At 43.8% G+C, this 21371-nt stretch overlaps 1 protein-coding gene across 9 annotated transcripts in view; it reads left to right on the top strand.

Annotated features, from left to right (window-relative positions):
* Positions 1–21371, top strand: part of ATXN1 (ataxin 1) — a 408360-nt gene that overhangs the window by 97759 nt on the left and 289230 nt on the right. For all 9 annotated transcript variants that reach the window (XM_059179401.1, XM_059179406.1, XM_059179402.1 and 6 more), the window contains one exon: positions 13165–13286. The gene's annotated coding sequence lies outside the window, so the exon portion shown is untranslated. The remainder of the gene's footprint in view (positions 1–13164; positions 13287–21371) is intronic.

Genomic DNA, 21371 nt, shown 5'->3' with positions numbered 1-21371 from the left:
AGAGAGAGGAGGAAGCAGGCTCCCCGCTGAGTAGAGAGTCTGATGTGGGGCTTGATCCCAGGACCCTGGGACCATGACCTGAGCTGCAGGCAGTGGCTTTAACCCACCGAGCCACCCAGGCACCCCAGTTTCACTGTTTTAGAAGCAGTTTTCCTTATAGTCACTATAAGGTGACACAAACATTTGGAGGATATTGAAGGATAATTCTTTAAATTGGCAAAGACACATTATAATAAAAGAGAAAAGGAGAGGGAAGCAGGTGGGGAAGGACGCTACGGGTCAGAGGTTTGAAAACTTAAATGGGTAGCCAGTCCTCACTTGGGGGTAAGGGGAGAGCTTGTTGAAAATTCAGATTCCTGGGCCCGGGGAGCCGATGAAGTACGTTGGTGTTGGGCCCAGGGGTTTTATTTCTTGTGATCTACTCTCCTGTGATGCATTTAATGTTAAAGGTTCTTGGATCACATTTTGAGAAACAAATGTGAATAACTATTTTTTTTTAAAGATTTTATTTATTTGACAGACAGAGATTACAAGCAGGCAGAGAGGAAGGCAGACAGAGAGAGAAGAGAAAGCAGGCTCCCCGTGGAGCAGAGAGCCCAATGTGGGACTCGATCCCAGGACTCTAGGATCATGACCTGAGCTGAAGGCAGGGGCTTTAACCCATTGAGCCACGTGAATAACCAGGCGCCTGTGAATAACTATTTTAAAGCACACGTGTGTTTTAATAATTCAGTGCAAAATGAAATCATTGCATAATAATGATATTAGGGGACAGAATAAATAAGTGTATTTATTGGCATTTTTGTCACTTCAGTTACATTGGTGGGCATGTGATTTGGCTTTGGCAGATTTAAATTCTTATTTAAAAAAAATATTTGTTTATCAGAAAGAGAGTGAGAGGGAGTGAGCGGAAGCAGAGGGAGCAGCAGAGGGAGAGGGAGAAGCAGACCCCCTGCTGAGCAAGGAGCCTGTTGCAGGACTCAATCCCGGGACCCTGGGTTCATGACTTGAGCCGAAGGTAGGCGTTTAGCCGACTGAGCCACCCAGGCGTCCCTCTAAATCCTTATTGTATTAAGCCATATTTATATTCAAAATACATAATGATTTTGACCCTTGATTGTTCTTGTTAAGACTGTCATCTTTTCTGTGTGATTGTTATGTTGCTGTAAACACCATTTTGGCTTCCGAATGTTTAAGGAGAACTAATGACTCTTGGGGGTGTCGATGAGTCCCTGAGTCCTTTTTAAACCAGTTACAAACAGACTATCATTCTGAGTTTGTTGGGGGTCACATTTGTGAACTTCTTAACACACAGAAGTTGCCCCGTAAATGCTAGTTTGAGGGACAGCCCGATTGTTTGAGCTCGTCCTGGGACTTTCATTTTCGGACTGGAAACAGGAGTTCAGAATGGCCATCCATCTAATGCTGAAGGCCACCCACTTGCCCTACGGAACCTTCCCTGAGCTCCTTTCCTCTTGGGCCACTTGTGTACATGCTGTCTTCCCAGATAGAGGCTAAACTTCCCAAGGGCATGTGGATCTGAGAAGGTTTCCTCTACTCCAGATGAGCGCCTGGCAGAATTTCCTTACAAAGCACCCTAAGAAGTGTGTCAATGACTTGACTCACCTCCCCTGACGAGGATGGCAGCATCTTACAGGTTTTCGGATATTGTTCCTCACTTGCTTTAGAAATTGAAAAACTTTGCGGTGACTTTTTGTCGCATCAGCTCTAAGAATCTTGATTTACTGAGCTTTTTAAAGTCAATGATGTCACAATATCAAAAAATGAGCTGGAGCGAATCTCCTTGAAGGAGAGGAGGGGTGATTCGCGAGCTGGGTGATACGTTCCACATGTCACAACATCCACGCGAAATGTGAGGTGGGGTTGTTGGCGTGGGGTTGTGCGGAGAAGCCGTTGTTGTACGTTACTTGGTAGAATTCATATTCATATCTTGTCAGTTTACACTGAGCCAGAGATTTAAAATAACATTTGTTTCTGTTTTAGTAACTGCTTAAAAAAAAAAAAAAATCCCAGATCATTATGTTTTCATTTTCTTTAACTTGACTTCTGGTAGTGTTTTTAATATGTGGCCTTTCAAGCAGTAATGAAACGTATCAGTGCAACTTGGCATTGCCTAACAGGACATGCTTCTAGGATTATTCTTAATGATTAAAAGTCAAATTGAGTTTAAAAATTAAAAAAAAAAGAAAGAAAGAAAGAAAGAAAGAAAGAAAGAAAGAAAGAAAGAACGAACTTGACCTAAAATCTAGATGAGCCAAGAAAACCCAGAGGGGGGGTGGGAAATCTGTGAATGAAACATTGGTTCTTGGCCTTTTATGTACCTTCACATCTGTGTTCTCCAGATCTCTTCTTAACTGCACATTCACAGCCAAAGGGGAAGGGCGGTTGGGATCACCAAATGTGATTTACTGATGCGTGGTTCACAGACCCCCTCCCTCTTCAGAGATACCTTGCAGGGTGTTGTAGTTATCCACAGTTTTGGGGTCTATTGGGGGTTGCAGTCACGAGATCTATTGGGGGCCACTCTGGAGAGCTGATTGGAGGACCCAGAGAGCAGTCTAGGTGGGCGAGTGGAAGAGGTGGGGGTGAGAACAGAAGTGATGGTGCCAGTGGGGTGGAAAGGGAAAGATTCCGGCAGGGTAACTGGGAAGTAGAGTTGGTAGGACCGGGAACCAGCTCCCTTGTGAAATAAAGGGGGAAGGTGGAGTGCTCGATCTGGAGTTCTGTTTTAGCAACTCCATGATGCTGGGGTGCCAGGAACAGGCTGAGTGGTTCTCTGAAAGGGATGGGACCTCAGAGTCTTTCTCCCCATGCAGCATGACATCGCTGCATTTTTCCTTTTCATCCCATAGCTGACCCCTTCCTGGTTGGGGGTCATAGCGCGTGGCTCCTTCAGCTTCACTTGGAGGGGGTCTGAGGTGTCACGTGCTTGGGTGCACGGGGGCCACCGATGTAAATGTAAATGGAGGGAGGCAAGAAGAAAGTGTTTGTTTAGAGCTGCCCTAGTGTATAATGTGAAAGGCAGTTTAAAAAAAAAAAAATGTCAGCCCATGGTTACTCTTCAGATTTTGGGAGCACTGGGAGACATGCTCACCGACTAAGAACATCAGCCCTTCGCTAAATAATGGCAGTGATTCAGAGAACTTTCTTTTGTGGTACAGCACCCTGAGGGGTCTACTGAGACAGAAAAAGAACAGTGCTTCATAAACTATAATTACTTAAGTGTTGCCATAAGTAAATATTTAAAGTATACTAAAATGGCAACATCAGGAAATATGACTAAGAGGTCAATATGCAGCACACCCTTCTCCCCACCTTTGTGGTTGTTGAAAATTTCCACCAAGGATGATAAAGAAGGTTAAGATCAGGGCTGTTAGGTTTCAGAGGAAGGCCAAAATTTGCATGGTTCTGTAAATCTAGTCATGGTGTTCACACAAGTGGAAACCCAAAGTTTAAGTTCCATCAGTCCATGGCAATCATTAGAGATGCACTTGGCGATGGCTTTCCAGTCTCCTGTGCAGAGAAGTTCGGCACAGTGAAACAACAAAACAGGCTTGCTTCTCGCCATGTCGCTTATAAATACACAAGCATCCCATTTATTTGGTTGGTCTGAGAGAAGGGCCCGTTTTGGAGAATGAAATGCCCTTCTAAGTTTGATACAGTGTGGAAGGGTTATCTGGTGTTGTTATCACCTGATAGTAGTTCATACCATTTTTTAAAAAAGAGTTATTTATTTATTTATGAAAGATTATTTGCTTATTTGAGAAAGACCACACACCTCTTGAGTGAGCCGGGCTGGGGGCGGGGAGGGAAGTAGCAGAGGAAGAGGGACAAGCTGACTCCATGCTGAGCACAGAGCCCTCCATGGGACTTGATCCTACGACCCTGAGATCATGACCTGAGCAGAAACCAAGAATCCGCCACTCAAGTGACTGAGCCACCCAGGCGCCCCTGGATCATACCATTTATACAAAGTATGAAGCGCCATTTTCCAAGGGTAATTATGGTGTCGAGAGAATGAGCTGGATTCTTCTGTGTTCTCTAGTCTGTGGTACACAGACCTATTCATTAAAAAGTTCCGTGCCAGTTTGGGTATTCATATTGAAAACAGATCTACTGAACACTTCAGTGGGACATTTTCGTGTCCCTACATAAGTAGGGGATGACATTAAGAATGGCTGAGCATTTAGAAAGGGTAAGACACAGTCAGTGGATTTCTGGTTATACCCCAAGTCCACCTTTTTTTTTTTTCTTTTTTAAAAAATCCTGCTTTCTTCTCAAATCAGTTCACATTGATGGACCTGATCCTTTTTCCTCTGCAAATGGCACAAATAAACTGGCATGGAGTTTTCAGTGAACACCATTGATGGTATCGTAGACCACTATTCTCTTTAAAAGTATCTCCAGTTTCTGGCTGAATTCCACTGCCAATTTTGTTTAATCTCAGGATGGACTACTCTAAAGATGTTTAAAATAAAACTGACATAAAATTACGCTCCTGTGTTCTTTCGTCTCCAGCCAGTCAAGAAAAATACAAGCAAGCATGATATGTTGTGTTTGGCACCTGGGAAGTGATAAACACCGATCTAGGAAGGGATCCAGTGTATTTTAAATGATTCTGGGGTAGCAGAAGGAAACCCCTTGAGGTTAGAGTAGTAATAGGTACAATGCATAGTGACCCAAGGGAGCTAAGGGCTTAGAAAGCACTTGAAAAGGAAGCCCAGACGGATGTTACGTATTTCAGGTTTGGTTCCAGATTAACGCAATAAAGCGAGTATCACTATAAAATCAGTCAGGTGAATTCTTGGGTTCCTGGTACATAACAAAAGTCATTTTTACACTATACGGTCGGCTACTAAGTGTGCACTAGCATCATGTCTAAAAAAACAAGATATCTATCTATATATCTTAATTCAAAAATGATGTCTTGGTAAAAAACGCTAACCATCCTCTGAGCTTTCAGTGAGTCGTAATCGCTGATCACCGGTCACTATAACCCATGTGATAATAATGAAAAATTTGAAATATGATGGGATTTCCCAAAATGGGACACAGAGACACAAAGTTACTTAGCACCCTCAGTACGTTTCTTAGCCTTATTCACCTCCATTTCTTCATTTACTGAAGGTAGAATGAGGCAAGTGTCTACCACCGAGGGTGGTTGGAAGACTAAAAGGAGATAATGTAATTTGAGCATTTAGCACTCAAATTTTAGCTGTCGGGACACCTGGGTGGCTCAGTCAGTTAAGCAGCTGACTTTTGATTTTGGCTCAGGTCATGATCTCAGGGTCATGAGCTCGAGCCCCGTGTCAGGCTCTCTGCTCAGGGTGGAGTCTGCTTGAGATTTTTCTCTCTCCCTTTGTCCCTGCCCTTCCGTCTTCTTTAAAAAAAATGAAAGCCTCCACAACTATGAGCTATTATTATTATTATTATTATTATTTTGCATGTGTACATGAACACCCAAGGTTAGTCAGTGTTGTTTTGTCGTTCTTAAAATAGTTCATGGTTTATGATTACATACCTACTTTTTTAACTGATTTCATGAAATAGGTCTTTCTGAATCTCGCTCAGGGTACTTAAAATGTTTGTCATCTTGAATGAAAACAAATCCTTACTAGATTATTAAAAAACCTGCATTATTAAAAGAAAGTATTTGCTAAAGAAGTCTAGAGTGTACCAGGTTCTTATCTGGAAGAATCCAAGTAAACAGATGTTCTCTTGACAGCATGCTCTTTCCTACTCGTCTTTCATGGCTATGACAAGCCTACACGCTGACAGAACCACATAACACAGAAAATTGAATTCAGAGGCACATTGGAGAACTTAACTTTTTTCTGTTAAGACAGATATATCTTTTTAAGATTGATTGATTGATTGATTGGTTGGTTGGTTGTAGGCTCCATGTCCAGCATGGAGCCCAGTGTGGGACTTGAATTCACCACCTGAGATCAAGACCTGAGCTGAAATCAAGAGTCAGGCGCTTAACGGACTGAGCCACCCAGGAGCCCTTGTTAAGCCAGGTATTAAAGGGATTTGCAAAACTTTAAATCAGTGTCACTCTTCTCACTAACCTTTGTGTCTTGGAAGATATGGTTGCTTTTTCATAAAGATAGGTCATTTTATGTAACATGAAGTGGGTATATTACTGCTTGCAGGAAATGAATTAATTTTAACATATTTCAGCTTTTTCACAGTTTTAATTTCTTAAACAATAAATGTCGTTCAATACAATCTGCCTAATGAAAAGCTCTTTGGGATCCTTAGTATATTTTTGGGATGCAAAGGGGACTTGAGGCCAGAAAGTTGGACAACTCTCACCTCGGGTATAGTTTACTAGGATGCATTTCGGTCAGCGCTTGTCTTCTGGCTGTTTATTTCTTCTGGGAAAAGGATTCTGTGGTCAAGAAGTATTTTGGACCAAGCGGCATGCCTTCTTTCCTCCTTGAGATTTACAATACCAATCGCTACACCACTGTCCCTCAAAAGTGTTTCCCTGATGGGTCCAAGTCTTTTTTGCCCTCCTTTTATTTTACCCATAGCTTGGTGTTTCACCGTGGGACACACTGGCTAGTACAGGTTGTATGCTACCCTCTCCCCATTTTTCAAAACTAAAAAGCAAGATTAATCGAGTACTTTCTGTCACATCCATACTTTACTTAGAAGAAGACTCATGAACCTTTACCAGTTCATCTGAGGGACTCTCTTTTTTTAAAAAAAAAAAAAGAAAGAAAGAAAAACACTTATCCTTTATTGTTGGACACTCTTTTTGCTCATCCTTGTCAAGGCTGTCTTCACTATGCAAACACGTGTGCCTGCAAAACTGTTTCAGACATTTTTGTGTGTGAATCAGGAGCATCTGCTCGTTGGGTCACAAGACGTCGCAATGTCATCCCCACACAAATTGTCCGAATTGCAGGTTCATGCTGGCTGCCTAGCCACGGGGCTGTCACTGCTGTTCGGTATTTTTAAATGGCAAAAAATACCTGTGGGGATGCATCATGTGCCTTTATAAAACGCAGTTGCTGTTTGTAACAGAAAGATTTATAAATGGCAGTGGGTTTTGTTGTTTTTCTTTTTCTTTTTTTTTTTTTTTGGATGATTCTTTCTTTTCAGTTCTTTGGCTTCCACTGGTCGTGGGCACCATCTTAACAGTTAAAACAAAAAGATTCCGCAGTATGGATGAACATGTTCTTGGCTACTACTTGATGGGCGTTCTCAAAAAAATAAGGAAGATACCAGAGCCGGCAGCAGTTTCCTTTCTGACAACAATGCCGTTCTAAATTTCTATGGAAGGAGAGAAGTATAGAGATCACTTCTTTCACTTTCTGTATTTCACATGTCTGTGTCAAGGAAAGAATGGGAAAGTCTCAATTTGTTATAAAAACTAAAGGGACGATAGTTACTGTACTTTATGTCATTTAAAAGCTTTTCTTCTTGATGGTTTTATTTTTTTAAGGTTTTATTTATTTATTGGACAGACAGAGATCACAAGTAGGCAGAGAGGCAGGCAGAGAGAGAGAAGGAAGCAGGCTCCCTGCTGAGCAGAGAGTTCCATGTGGGGCTTGATCCCCGGACCATATCATGACCTGAGCCAAAGGCAGAGGCTTAACCCACTGAGCCTCCCAGGTGCCCCTGTTCTTGATGTTTTGGTCTCATCAGTTCCTACTTAGAAACTTAAGATTGTTTGGAGGCACCTGGGTGGCTAAGTCGGTTAAGGGTCTGCCTTCGGCTCAGGTCATGATCTTGGGGTCCTGGGATCAAGCCCCACGTGGGGCTCCCTGCTCAGCAGCGAGTCTGCTCATCCCTCTGCCCCTCCTGTCCCCCTCCTCACCTGCTCACACACGTGCATGTGCACGCTCTCTCTCTCTCTCTCAAATAAATAAAATCTTTCAAAAAAAAAGAAACATAATATTTTTTGAATTCTTAGTGACTCTATTGGCAACTGAAAATCAATTTTCCCTTCTTATTAAAAAAAAAATTCAAGCAGAAATACTGTCACTATCTTATTCAGTATCTTGGCGTTTTTTTTTTTTTTTCCCCCACCACTTTGAGTCATTTTAGGGAGAGCTCTTTAAATATGCAAAGGGACAGTCAGTCCATAGGAATTCATATTAAAGCATTTGTAAACTATTCTGGAAACTCCCTCATAGTTAAGTCAAACAGATGAACCGTACTGAAATTAAAGAGCCATGGGGAGGTTACTCTTCAAATGGCAAGAGGCTACCTTTCCATCTTCGACAGTTGGGTATATATTGTAATATTTTGGGGATATCGAAAAAAGTAGGATTGTAGAGCTATGTGACAGGTGAAGAAGTTGGCAGAGGTGCATGTGGGCCCTTGTTTGTATGAACTCTATGGTGTTAGCACTCCCTGCAGTGGAAAAGTCACATTTCAAGGATGCATGTCCAAGGGTAGAGAAGGTTATCTCCGAATGATCTCGTCATGCAGTCACAGAGAGCCTCGGCTCTGGAGTCAGATGGCCTGAGTTGGATTCCCACCTCCATCACATATGTGTGCTGTTGGGCAAGTGATGCTTGCACATCTCCACAACTTCTTTGTGACTCAGTTTCTCCAACTGTAAAGAGTCATATAAAATCCCTAGAAGAGTGCTTTTTGCACATCAGAAGAGTATTAGTTACTTAGTACTGTGTAACAAATTACCCTAAAACTTGGTGGCCTAAAACAACAAAGACTTCTTATCTCGTAGTTTCTGTAAGCAGGAACGAAGGCACACTTCTGATCAGTGTCTCAGGCTTGGGATCTCTGCGAGGTTACAGTCAAGCCATTCATTAGCCCAGGCTGCAGTCTCATCTGAAGGTGGGGTAGGGGGAAGTTGGGATCTGCTTCCAAGCTCAGTCACATGGTTGCTAGCAGACCACGTGGGCCCCTCCCCCAGGATGGTTTCACAGCCCGGCAGCTGATCCCCTACCCCTATTTTGAGTAACCCTGGAGAAAATGTTTGGGAGCATCCAAGATGGAAGCCAGTCTTATCACTTAATCTTGGAAATGACATCCCAATGCCTTTGCTGCCCTCTGTTTGCTACGCGGCAATGGCTCAATCTAGTCTATAGACAAGGGGAGACGACTATACAAGGGCACGAATACCAAGAGGTAGGATCTTGGGAACCACCTGTGACAGTCAACTCACGCTTTAACTTGTATCTTCCGTCCACATGTCTGTGAATTTCAAACTTACACATCCTACTGGCTACTTGACATCACCCATATCCTGCGGTCTACACAGTTTCTCCCCAGGATGTCTACTAGGCACCTTAGGTCTGACATGCAAACATGGAGTTCCCGACACCAGCTTCTCCCGTGATCTTTTCTGGTCTAGTGAATGGCAGCTCCATTCTTAGAGATGGTCTGGTCAAAAACTTGAACGGATCCTCCTCAGCTCTTTTCTTTCTCTTACACCACTTGTCTACTTGCCCTTCAAAATAGATTCTTTGTCTTATACCACTTGTCCACTTGATCTGTAGATTATATCCAGAATCTCACCAGTTCTCCCTCCCCCTCCCCCCATATCACCCATTCACCCGTGTGTTGGGTGTCTCACCTGAGTTTTTGCAGTCTTTAACTGCTCTCCCTGCTTTCAGCCTTGTCCCATTATGGTTTGTTCCTTACAACAGACAGAACGATCCCTTCAAACATAAGGAAGATCATTAGACCGCTTCATTCACAGTTTTCGAATGTCTTCCTGTGTCACTTGGAGTAAAAGTCAAAGTCTCTGCAGTGGCCTACAGGGCCTCTCATGATTAGAAAATTATTTTTCTGTATTTAATTATAGAAAATGATGTATATATGTATAATAAATACCCTATATACGTATGTCCGTGGAAACATGTTTATATTTTAATTATTTAATTTATTAAAATTTATTTTCTGAATTGTGTAAGATGGGGAGCTGACTCTTTCCAAATAAAGAGCTGATTTTCCCGGCCCTGTTTATTGACTAGAACATCCATTTCCCCCTGAAGTGGTGTTTCACAATGAACCTGTTTCTTTCTTTCTTTTTTTTTTTTTTTTACTATGCTGTATCTCATTGTTGAATTTTAGAACAGTGACTTACCGGACAGTCGTATAAGATACAATTGTGTTTTTTGAGATCTCATTTGATACGGTATACTCAAACACGTAGAAAAGCCGCTTGAATTCTAATTGGTAATTAATTATGGAGAATATTTACTTATGTCCCTTTATTTGATAGATAAGGAACTAATTCTACATAGGAGATGGTGCTTAAATTGAAAAATCCAGTTAGTGGCAAAACTGAGATGAAAAGAGAGAGAAAAAAAATACCTCATGGCTTTTGGGGCACTGTTTCTGATTTGTGTTGATACACTCTGCCGCTGTTGCTTATTTGTAAGTGTTTCAAAAAATTGTTACAAAAATGCTTATCGGATGTCAGACCCCGTAAGGATATCATGTGGATTGGAATCCTGGTTTATATAGATAACTTCCCATGTTCAGGCAGATCTGTGAATGCTCTCGTCCCCTGGTGTTCTTTTCTTTTTTTTCTAGACTTTTGGTCTTGTCTCTAGAGCTTCAACTGGCAAACAAGAATGGATAGGCAAAGGAGATGAAGTTCAAGTCTGTTTGGTGATTACCAACACTGCTGGAAAGTTGGCTGAAAGAGGAAAGGATATCGAAATTATTGTTTAAAACGAGGTGTATTAGAATGTCCAGTGGTTCTTCTTTTGACAAAACCCGCCCCCTACATGGTGCACTATGTGTAATTGAGGGTCAGCTCTAAATCCTGAAATCAATCATGTCCAACTCCTTCCCATCTACAGAGAGAAGAATGAAAAATCTTGTCTGGATCAGGCCTAGCTTCCCCTGCTTTTTTTGTTTTGTTTTGTTTTCTCCTCTCCAAAGAGTGTGACTTGCCCCTCTGGACACCTGGCTTTGGCTGCGGGGAAAGGGCTCTGAGCTCATCGGGGGAGCCATTCTGCCTCTCCCAGATAAGTTGGGTCCACATAGTGGCAAAGTCTAATCCAGAAATGGATGTCTTTCTTTAGGTAAAAGCAGCACAGAAAGAGAACGAGCACCACGAGAAGGTACTGAGCTTCTGGTAAACTCTTCCAACCAATGCCACACATGGCATTCAGTGAGTCAGTAGGCATGAGTGATTAAACCCTAGGTCTGCTTCAGGCCCAGATTAACTTGTGGTGTGCTGTCTGCCCCACCGGGCCGGCAGCTTCCTTTGAGGAAGAATCGTGAACCAGACAACAGAGACCCTCCCAGTTAACATGTCAAGATAGAGGGGTGCCTGGATGGCTCAGTAGGTTAAGCCTCTGCCTTCACCGTGGGTCATGATCCCAGGGTCCTGGGATCGAGCCCTGCATCGGACTCTGCTCAGCAGGGAGCCTGCTTTCCCCTCTCTCTCTGCCTGCTTCTCTACCTACTTGTGATCTCTGTCTGTCAAATAAATAAATAAAATCTTTAAAAAAAAAAAAAAAAAGAAAGCTGGTAACAAATGAAAGAAAGGCAGCAATTTATTTTTAGTAAAAGAAGATTAATATCAGCCAGGAACGTGCGGTGGGCTCGCTTACATCTTCCTCCTCCCTTTAAAATTCTGTTCTTACCCAAACGGTAAGATAAAGACAGTTTGTCATGCTTTGAACTTCCTGGCTTATGTTGATTTGTAGCAATATGTTACTGTTACACATTCGAGTGGGAGCTCGGTTACATTGCATGAAAGCTGCTGGGAAAACTAATAAAATCGTGACAACCCCACTTTCAGTGGGTATTGATAGCATCAAGAAAATAAAAAAGACTGCCATTTTCAGGCAGTCGCTCTTCCAACTAGACTGAAAATATAATGGGCTTCAACTCAACTCACTTGTTTAAACATTAGCGAAGAGGAGCTTTCTCTTCCTCCTTGGAAGTTCTGAGTGCCTACACACAGATAACCACAGATAGACACTACCCCCTCCCCGCCAGAAGTTCTTTTCAAACCTGTTGAGTCTTCTATAAAGTCATAACTTCAGAAGGCTTTCAAGGAATTAATTGTTCATGCAGTCACCGAGTGAGGCATGAAGGTATATCCTGTCTCTTAGGGATGGGACAGGAAGGTATATCCTGTCTCTTAGGGATAGGGTCATGGGATGGTGACCCGGCAGTGGCCTCAGGACCTTTGGAGATGCGGAGGGTTTGGCATCCCACGCGGGATGCAGTCATCGGAGTGCGAGAGCAGGTTGGCAGTCTTGCAGCGTGCTTTCAAAACAGACGAGGAAGAGCTCGTAAAAGGCTAGAAGAGGTTGCAGACATCTTTTGAAGCTCATTTCCAGGCCCAGATGGCCATTGTCACAAAACAGTGGGGTGGACTTGTGTGAGCATCGGGAGAAGCTGGAACAGCACCCAAGGACAAGGGAACATTGTAAGCTCACAAGGCAGAAGAGAACTTTCCAGAGCCACCTTGTCGCGCGCGCACACACAGTTCTAGTGTGTAGGTTTTGTCAGCTGCTCTGAGTGGGGGTAAAGAGGCGTGCATATTTTAACCTTTCATTTCATATTCAGCGTGCAAAGTAAACGCTGCCTCCCAACTGGGCTGGGGCAGTTCTTTATGGAGATGTATCAAGTCAGGGTGAAAACCTGTCAATGACCTATTTGTGGCGCAAAATAGAAAATTTCCTCCTTCTAACTCTGCCTCTTTTTTTGTGTTCCATCCTAACCGCCCGGTATTTAAAGATACTCCTCTTAGCTCAGTGAGTCTGCGTCTATAATGGGCAAAATCAGATGAACTTTAATTTGAAACAAAACGTCCTCCACTTCCTACCCTTGGCGACTACACATCAGTTATCTTTAATTATGAAACATCATGGATCTTTCTCTGTATCCTGATTTTAGTTAGTAAACTTGGAATTTGGTAGGCATGTCCCTGGTGGTGTAGATCATGATTTTCAAGATGTACTTCCCACCCCAGCAGGTGCTCTGTTTTCTTTCTTCCTCCCTCCTCTCACCGCCCTCCCCCCGCCCCCAGCATTTCAGGGCACCCTAGGTAGATCAGTGGTGTGATAGCTTCGTTCTGATAATTAACATGCTTGTTTTGAGAGAAGCCAGGGATTTCCCCCTGAATATCAACTAACTGCTTGAAGTGGCATTTCTCATTCTGACTTGTTTTGTTTTCTTTTCCTGTAGCATACTGCAGCAGAATGAAAGCATTTATTCTGAGGCCTCAAAAGTCGTGCTGCCCTAGACCATGAGCAAGAAGGCGTGGACTTCAGCCTGCACGGATGGTCTGGAAACACAAACGGCCGTGGGTAAGTCGTCTGAAGGACTCGGTGTTCCTTAGCTCTAGGTTTCATCAGTCATTCTTTATTTGGGGTTTTGGGACCTCTTATTCAAGTGCCGGCTACTTCTCTACAGCCCATGCATGCAACAGGTCGTTGGAGAAAATGTTGTTCTAGCAACAGGGAGCCTAGAGAACAATGAAATTTACTTAGTGTGTTTGTTTCAGACATTGCAGTGCAATGAAGTTGTGGTTAGGGAAGACCAAAATGGAGGGGGGAGAAAAAGAATCCCAAACAAATGAACACACAAATGACCAGCAAAGTTTGTCTTCCAGATATCGCTTTTATCCGATCTGATGGCAGATTTCTCACCCCAGAGTGGAGTATCAGGGTGGGGAGGGTGAGGTGCGCTGGGGTTTTCCAGGTCTGACTCAACCTACATTTATTGAGCACCTTTTAACTACACGTGGTGCCCCACATGATGGCCTTGGTCTGGAGGTGGAATTCAGGGCTCCAAACTATAAAGAAACAAACAATGCAGAACACCAAAATATTGTGGATTTCCAAGCAAGTTTGATCAGCCTAGTGGACGGTAGTTCTTAGAAACAGTCCTCAAACAGAAGCCAGTTCTCCCCACCCATCTCGGGGACCTCGGACAACTTACTCATCCTTGGGGAATGGGTCACTTCTAAAAAAAACTCCAGTGCATGCGTCGGTGACCTCCAAGGTCTCTTGCAAATGTAAAAATTCCACAGTTCACATTGCTGAAATTAATTAAATCATTATCCCCTTTGATTCTCACTCAGCCTAATCGATGGGAGCCCTTGGTGGGCCGTGTTGGGCAGGGAGGCTCCTTGGATGGGCCATTGCGGAGACAAAGGGCCAGGCACTGTGGGGTCCTTTCTAACCTCCTTCTCCCTGCGATCTTGTGAACCAGGCCTTTGATCAGACCGGCCTTGTGGTGTCTGTGGTTAGTAACGCATTAAAGTAATGCATTAAAGACAACATGACACATTGTTACACGAGTACAATATCATATAAATATCGTCCTGTAGTTTTCCGTTGGGGATCTCGCTCCTCCTTCTCTGTTTGGCTGTCCCTGTCTTCCGGGTTATCTGCCTGTCCCTGAACCCTTGGGGCGCCCCAACCTTTTTTTTAACATTGAACAGAATTTATGATTTTTCTTTCTTACTAAACATCCCTTTTCCGCAGCAGAGCTGTGAATGACACTTTAAATGATGCTCAGATGTCACTGTTGTTGGCAGCTGGCTGGCTGCCTCGGAGCACTGCATTATTTGGGTTTCGTGACAGCATTTTTTTCTCTCTCACAAATGTTAAATTATGAACTTCAGGAAACCACATGAATGCGGTGGAAGGAAAAGGCGAACGTGGCGTTCTCGGGAAATGCCGGTGTTATGGTTCTCCTGGTGACGGTCCCCTCCCTGCCCTCAGCACACGAAGCCCGTGCACCTGCCTGGTGGCAGTCTCCGAACTCCCGCCTTGATCTTCACTAGTGCGGCCTGCCATGGCCCCCCCTTGTCACACTGAGTCAGGAGGTTTGGTAAAGACGATTGCATGCGGCTGTCTCTGCGCTGGGCCTGCCTGACCCCTGAGCCCGGCTCACCCACGAAGTCTTCCTGGTATGCTTAGGCCTCTGTGAACTCCTGTAACACTTCGAACATGCATCCCGTGGGGTGCCTGGGTGGCTCCGTCGGTTAAGCTTCTGACTTCGGCTCAGGTCATGATCCCGCATTGGGCTCCTTGCTCCACAGGGAGCCTGCTTCTCTGCCTGCCGCTGCTCTTTTGTGCTCTCTCAGACAAATAAATTAAAAAAAAAAAAAAAAGTGCATCATTAAAAAAAAAAATCTATGGCTGTGTAGCACCTTGTGGGAGTTTGTTATCAACCCGTCTGGGTTGCAGACTTCCTGAGGGCAGGGATCAGATCGTGGCCCGTGTTTCTCCAGGGTGGTCTAGCCCCAGGGTCTCCTGCAGCCAGAGCCTCCTGGGCATGTGTCTTAAAGTCGCAGATTCAGCAACACTAGGTTCAGTGAGTCAGAATTTCTGGGGATGTGAAGCCCGAGAGACTCACCGCAGAGAACTCTTCTGCATGCTGAGGTTTGTAGACAGCGGCCAGCGTCTACTTGCTCATCCTCTGGGCCTCCATACCTGCTGCGTCGGGTCTGGATCTGAGCACATGGTAGGTGCCCAGGAAGAATTTGCTTGTTGATTTGAGTAGCCCCTAGCCATGAGGGTTGCCTTTATCCTTAAGCAGCTTTGAGCCTTTGCGGGATGTGAGGTCTACGTGTTCTCTGAACCCGGAAAAACCCCGTTTTGTCCAAAGGTGTAAAGTTCCCTTGGTCAATGGCTGTTCTGGAAACCTTTTGATGTCCCTTCTCTTCAACCCGTGGCTCTGACTGTCCCCTATTAGTGGCCTGGCTCCTGCTGCGTACAGCCCAGCAGTCATGTCGGCTGCGGGGAGAGGGACCGGGGCGTCAGGACAGGAGGCGATCTGAGGTGGGAGCAGTGCCGTGGGAACCCAGTCGCTTCATCCTCGGATCCCGAGGCCACGCCCGCTGCCCTTGGCAGTTTATCTCCAATGCTGTTTCTTTGAGCTCTTGGGGCTCAGGGTTGTCAATTTCAGCGGCGGGAGAGCCATCCCGCAGGGACACGGATAAAGTTCAGCCGCAGTGGACGCACATCAAAGTGTCCTCAGTGCGAGTAGCAGCTTCGAGATTTCAGTCTGATGACAGCAGCCTGCCGTGGTCACCCCAGACCCCCTCCCTACCTCCTCCACTTGCGTCCAGCAAGAGCAAGCCAAGCCTTGCCAGGTGGCATTGCTTCTAGCTCGTGATGCCCTCGCTGGCAGGTGCCACCCAGGGAAGAGATCTGACAGAAGCCAGCCCAAAGAACCCAGAGAAGTCTCACCAGTCTATAAGGGAATGAGTGGGTGCATCAGGAAATTTATTAACTGTGATGACAGCCACCACCGCCTGCATGAAGACTTTTTTTTTTTCAACTTTTCTTCGTTTTCACTCTCGCTTAGTCACAGTTTCACTCAAGTTGTGTCGCTCTTGAATAAAGTTTGTGTTAAAAGGCACATTCAGGCAAGGGATGGGAAGCGTCTTCTCCTGGGCGTCCGTCTAATCTTGGCGATCAGAGCATTGGGGAGTGGGAAGGTAGAACACATTGGGAAATGGATTTTTCCCCTCATTCTCAGCTAAGGGAGGAAAAGAAAGCACAGATTTCCAAAGCAGCATTAAGAGAAAAAGAGGCTTTTGCACATGGTGCTTCATCGAAACCTGATTAGACTTTTCTCTGGATGGCCCCCCTTCCAGTGGGGATGGGGCGTGGGCTGTGTTTGTGATGCAGGAGTCAAGTGCGTAGGCTGTCAGTCATGGAAGAGAAATGTGCAGTTGTTGCCATCAGTGCCCTGAGCCTTCATTAAAGGTTTCAAGGTGGAGGAATACCTACGGATGAAATTAAAGAAATTGTAAAACATACGATTTTAGTGAAATACCAAAGGCATTGCTGTTTTGGAGGTCTTCAGCAATGCATGGGATATTTCCTTATGAGTAGTCATTTGTGGTTGGAAAGGTGAAGAGCTGGTTTTAACAGAACATTTGACTGCATTCCTCGCGTTGTTTACCGTGAAGCATTCTCGAGAGCTGCAGGGTTTCCAACTGGCTTCCTAATTCATGGGCACTGCTTTTGGAAGGCAGGTAGACATAGGAAAAGAGGCAGTTTGGTACCCTCCCTGAAGACCATCGTTGGAAAGCTCTTGAAAGGCTTTCTAGCTTAGAGAAGTTAGATACACTTCATGTCCCCAAGCTGACGCTCTGTAAAGCAGTACCAAGCAAGCCTTCTGTGAAATGTGTTACAACTCGCTTCTCTTGCTCATACTATCATGCGCTAATTGCATCAGTCCCCTGGAGAAGCTGGGTGTCTGGGTATAACTGAGTGAAACCGCACCAGTTCAGGAAATGCAGTGAATGGTCTTATAATAGGCATCATCAAAACAGATGGTGATTAACTTGGAAGGTACCCTTCCTTGGTGACAGTTTGAAAGCTTTGAAAGGAGGTGTTTGCTGTGCATCAAAAGAAATTAGGATTAAACTGCCACGTGGGCACATGGTTGGAGGGAAAACAGAAAAGAACTCACCGGAGCTCCTTACTACACATGCTTTCCCCAAAGACATCATCATCACATCCCGGCATCATTACCAGTTCCGCTCGGATGACGATCATGGCTCTCTCTTCCTCTCCGGAGCTTAAGATCACTGGCTTCCATCTTCCTTCCCAGATGGCTCCAACTGGGTTAATCATAGGTGCCTCTGACTTGAGTCTACACCTCCTCCTGTCACTGTCCCGACTCCCTTTATGGGTCCTTGTCTAGAGAAACATGATCAGCTGCCAGCCAGTCATGGGTGCTGGACACCATCCTCTCTTCCTATGCTTCACCCCTGGATCACGTGCTGGAGTTTTGCCTCTTGCTTATTTCATGGTCTAGCACTCTGCTCCATTCCCCTGCCCTTGGTCTGCTTCTGCGGTTAGCATCATTTGCCTGAGTACCACAGCCGTTTCCAAAAGAGTACTACTGCCGTAAGTCTGTCCTTCTGGCATTCCATTCACCCTAGGATTTTGAGAACGGTCTTCCCAAAGAAAGGGTCTGATCGAATTACTCCCATTCCTAAAAACGCTCAGTGGCCCGTGAAGTATGGAACAGTCTTTGTAATACAATGGAAGCCTCAACTACATCCTTCAAAACTGTGCCTGCGACGGATCACCCATCGGTACACATCGATTACAAAGTCATGATGAAAATGTGTGCGTGTCCACAAAGAGTTGGAGTAAATAGAGCAAAAATGAAGATGTTTAGAGCAGTTGGTACTTTCTTTAAGAATGATAGTCTTCTGGGGCGCCTGGGTGGCTCAGTGGATTGGGCCGCTGCCTTCGGCTCGGGTCATGGTCTTGGGGTCCTGGGATCGAGTCCCGCATCGCGCTCTCTGCTCGGCAGGGAGCTTGCTTCCCTCTCTCTCTCTCTCTGGCTGCCTCTCTGTCTACTTGTGATTTCTCTCTGTCAAATAAATAAATCTTTAAAAAAAAAAAAGAATGATAGTCTTCTGGTATTTTCCAGAGGAAAGAGTGACTATGATGAAGTGGAAGAAAAAAATTCAAAGGATTTTGTTAACTTCCCTTTCCCTGCAAGATAAAATGGTAACTCCGTTGCACGCACGACATTCAGCATCCCTAGGAATTCATTATCGACTCACCACTGAAATCTCATCCCTCCTCACATCTTCTCACAGGACACTTCTTCCCTTTCTCCATACACTGTGTTCTTCAGCGACCATGCCTTCTTTCATGTTGATTCTTGTGCATGAAATTCTGTTTCTCCACCCAGTGAATTTCTCATTCATTGATGCCTACTGGGAACCCCCCCTACCCCCTCCTGTGATAGTCTGTGGGTCACAGATCTTTGTTGATGCTGGCTTCTCTGTGGTTGACCCATGAGGGTGGGGACTGGTTTATTTTAAACCTTGTCTTCTAAGTGGTAAACCCATTTCTCCACATAATACAGCTTAATAAATATTTACAAAAGGTAGAAAGAAAGAACTCATTTGGAAATATAAAAGTAATCCTTTAGGTAAGATTTCACGTTTCCTATACGCTCGGTGCGAATTACCATGTGGTAAAAACGACCCAAAGTTGATGTTTTGGGTGAAACAGTTTTTACAAAGGCAGTTGGGCTCCACATCCAAGCACTTTTAAGCCAACGAGGAGGGTGAATCTTTGGTATTTGAAAATTCTAACATCAGGTAGAATCAGTTCAGCTTCTCAGAAGCCATATTTGTGAAACGACTAGAAATTGCTTTTTAAACTGTTTTATGGCCAAATCAGAAATCCACCAAAATGACACATCCAGTGTTGGCAACATAATAGGGATATGTGGTATTTTTTTCTTAAGGGAATTTAAAAAGCCAAGACTGGGTAACATTAAAGGATTGATGTAACATTTTCAGTTCTGAAAGGCTATTCTACTCTAGAAATATACTTGTTACTATTTTTTCATTTCTAAGAATTCTGTTTGGTTAAAATTGCAAAGGAGAAAAAAAATATCTTGGCTTAAACAAAATGAAAAGTCATCTCCAAAATTAATTTGGCATCCTCAAAAGTTCCTTTCCAAAGGGAGGAGGAGGAGGTTTTTTAATATCACATGTTAAAAATGCCACTAAAAAAATCATCATTTGCACTTGTGAGCAAGAAATTCAGAATGGTATTTAATGGAGAGCAATGTGTGAGGCATGTCATGCATCCTTTGAAACAATATTTTGACATTAGGGAAAGGCTATTTAATAGTATGTATTATTTTATAATGTATATTATATGTATCTACTATATTTTTCCTATTAATGTTCTAGTTAGAGTCAGTAAGTTGAAATAGATCATTTCAAGTTAAGATTTGCCACTTTCCCTGCATGATATACTTACCCAGCTTTCAGTTTGCTTGCCTGTAAAATTATGACAAAAGTTGAACCACTGTTAGAGTAACAGATTAAGAAATTGGTCAGTCCACATGTACTGATGGACTACTAACTCAGAAACCTTAAATACCACATCACTTGGCAGCATCTCACGGAAGCTGATCTTTGTCTGTTTTGCACAGTGAAGAGCCTTGCTGAATTTATTATTTATTTATTATTTATTAATTATTTATTATTATTTTATTATTTTTCTGTTCTGAGCTTTGCATTTGACCAGGCCAAATCCTGGCCATTTGACTGCGGAGAAGATCCATCAGGAAATATGTATACTTGAAGCCATCAATGTATGTCAAGTAGTTTCATTTAAAAAAATACGCACACAGACACACAGACACAAAATGGCTAAGGTGAAATGATTTCACCTTTACCTAATTTCTCGTTCTTTAGCTATAATGAAAGCAGTTTTCATTATAGTTTGGGGTGCTTCCCGATGCAGTAGGTGCTTATCTTGAACTGACCTCCCCAGACCACGTAGATTGTGGCTGCAACTGATCGAAGGCTGCCTGGCGTCAGCACCAGCAGAGGAGGGTCTCCCAGCACAGGTAGCCTCAATGAGGAAGGTGCAAAGGGGAAGACAGCTCTTCATGAGACTTTAAAGATCTCAATACAGAACATAATTCCTTGATGGAGCTCAAAGTTTTGAAAATCCAGCCCCGAGAAAACTGATGACTGTCCTCGTAGGATTTTTTTGTTTTTTTGTTTTTTTTTTTTTTAATTTTAATAAATTTTTTTATTTTTTATAAACATATATTTTTATCCCCAGGGGTACAGGTCTGTGAATCACCAGGTTTACACACTTCACAGCACTCACCAAAACACATACCCTCCCCAATGTCCATAATACCACCCCCTTCTCCCAAACCCCCTCCCCCCAACAACCCTCAGTTTGTTTTGTGAGATTAAGAGTCACTTATGGTTTGTTTTTGTTTTGCTTTTAGCACTACACAATCCATTGCTCTACCACTGTTGGAAAACAATGTAATGTACTGTTTAAGAGCATAGGTTCTTGAGGCAAATTTCCTGGGTTTGAGTACAGATGTGCCTCTCAATAGCTGTGCAATACTGAGCAAATTAAAACTCTTCGGGTCTCAGTTTATCCACCCATGGCATAGGAGAATTAAAGCAGCATCTATCAGAGCTGTAAAACCTAAATGACTTCATGCCCATGAAGCATAAACAAACAAACAAACAAACAAACAAACAAAGTTAGCTCTTATGGTCATGTTACTTTCGTGGTGTTCAGGTAGACAGCTACTCAGTTTGTAACAAACACTTTCCAGCCTTTATTCTTGGTGCCTTCCTTCAAACTGAATTTATGAGCTTTTACTCCCGTGAGGGAAGGTAAAATATGGGAGCGAGCCCAATCAGGGAGGGTGAGAAAGTGCGGTGGGAACGTTAAAGGAAAGAGATAGTTGGTTTAATTATTACGTGGAGGAGGCGATCTGAGCTCGATTTTGAAGTATGGACAGGATCCCACATTGCAGGAGGACAAGGGTGAGGAGACGGGAGAGGATGGTCTGTGTCTGAGGCACGTCATGGGCTAGTTTGGATCCAGTGTGAGGTGCGTGAACTA

The sequence above is a fragment of the Mustela lutreola genome, chromosome 6 (genome assembly GCF_030435805.1).
Source record: "Mustela lutreola isolate mMusLut2 chromosome 6, mMusLut2.pri, whole genome shotgun sequence".
NCBI classification, from domain to species: Eukaryota; Metazoa; Chordata; class Mammalia; order Carnivora; family Mustelidae; genus Mustela; species Mustela lutreola.
This window is presented reverse-complemented; position numbering and strand designations above follow the sequence as displayed.